The 1915-nt window shown below is 34.4% G+C and overlaps 1 non-coding gene across 1 annotated transcript; it reads left to right on the plus strand.

Moving 5' to 3' along the window:
- Window positions 1-681: 681 nt before the first annotated feature.
- Window positions 682-788, plus strand: LOC115215958. Its single transcript, XR_003882037.1, has one exon. It is a non-coding gene; the product is annotated as a U6 spliceosomal RNA (small nuclear RNA).
- The last annotated feature ends 1127 nt before the right edge of the window (window positions 789-1915 follow it).

Raw genomic sequence — 1915 nt, forward strand, 5'->3', positions numbered from 1 at the left:
TGCTTAGTGGCACTTTGTCTGTCTTCATATTCTGAGTTCAAATTCCCCTGAGGTCGATTTTGACTTCCATACTTTTGTGGTTGATAAAAATAAGAACCAGTTGAAATATGGGGTTGTTGTAATTGACTTACTCCCACTCCAAAATTTCTGGCTTTGTGTCAAAATTTGGAACCTATATTACTGGTCTTGGAGAACTTGAAGATTGTCTTGGACACTACTCCTTCCTTCCAAATGATTAAAACAAATATTATTAGCTTCCAGTCTCTGACAGAGGTGAATTGGTACAGTGGTAGAATGGTTAGAGTGGTAGAGTTGTAAGAATTGTAAAGAGTGTATAGTGTATACTATGTATAGATACTACAAAGTACTTGCTTCAGTTCTCCCTTCTTTGAATTCAAATTGTGTTGAGGTCAACTTTACTGTTCTTCAACCTTTTGTAGTCAGGGAGGTAGAGTGGCAGAATACACATGTCTTTTGTTGGTAAAAGATCAATATTAACATTTCCTCTGAGATTATTGAAATCAAAAACTGCAAGAAAAATATGAGCAAGGAGATGCAGGCATGGATGTATGGTAAGAGTTTTGTTTCCAAACCACACCATGCCAGATTCAGTCCCACATTGTGGCGCTTTGGGCAAGTGTCTCAGGCAGGTTAACCAAAGTCTTATGAAACTAAAAGAAGTTACTAGCTACAGCAGTACATATTCTAAAATTGGAACAATACAGAGAAGATTAGCATGGCCCCTGTGCAAGGATGACAAGCAAATTTGTGAAGCGTTCCATATTTCTAAAAGGCAGCGAGCTGGCAGAAACGTTAGCATGTCAGGCAAAATGCTTGGCGGAATTTAATCTGCCGCTACGTTCAGAGTTCAAATTCCTCCAAGGTCGACTTTGCTTTCATCCTTTCGGGGTTGATTAAATAAGTACCAGTTATGCACTGGTATAGATTAAGTCGATTATATCGAACTCAGTTATGCACTGGGGTCGATATAGTCGACTGAATCCGTTTATCTGTCCTTGTTTGTCCCCTCTGCGTGTGGCCTCTTGTGGGCAGTAAAGAAATAAGAAACTGCAAGAAGCCTATAGTATGTATACATATGTGTGTGTGTGCATGTATTTATGTTTGACCCCCATCAATACTTAACAACCAGTGTTGATAAGTTATGTACCCATAACTTAGTAATTCAGCAAAAGAAACTGAAAGGATAAACATCAGGCTTCAAAGCATAAACATAAGCACTGGGATTGATTTGTTCAAATAGAATTCCTCAAGGCAGTGCCCCAGCATGGCCACGGTCTAATGACTGAAACAAGTAAGAGATAAAAGATAAAAGGAATGGAGAACATACCAAAATTTCTAATATAAAACTATGGTAGAATTTTGTAATTTAAATATAAACCTTTTAAAAAATGAGGCAGTCTCGGATAAATTAATAACAAAAAAGTTAAAAATGCCAACATTTGCCAGTTTATATGAATGGACATGTTCACAATTAGAAGCAATTTATGGAGCACATTGATCAAGAAGAAACAAGTTTTACATTTTCAAAGTTGACCTTTTGAATTTTTTTTTATTTGTAAATGTAACTTAGTCCTATTTATTTTTGAACAGACAGCACAATTTCATTGAAAAATAAGTAAGGAAGAAAGTGCAATTGTAAATATTTATAGCTTCTTTAACAATTACAAAGTGAAAAAAGAACATTTATATTTGATATTAAAATTGAAATAATAGTAGAAATAACAAAATAAACGAATAACTTTGTTGTTCTTTAAAAAAAAAACAGAAGATTTTACATAAATTCTGCCTAACGTCGTAGTTAAATATAGTTGAAACATTTCCTACCTTATGTACAAAATATTGGCTGTTCTTTGTGAAGCTGAATTAAGCAATATATATATAACAATAGTTTGAA

Source organism: Octopus sinensis, linkage group LG9 (genome assembly GCF_006345805.1).
Source record: "Octopus sinensis linkage group LG9, ASM634580v1, whole genome shotgun sequence".
NCBI lineage: Eukaryota > Metazoa > Mollusca > Cephalopoda > Octopoda > Octopodidae > Octopus > Octopus sinensis.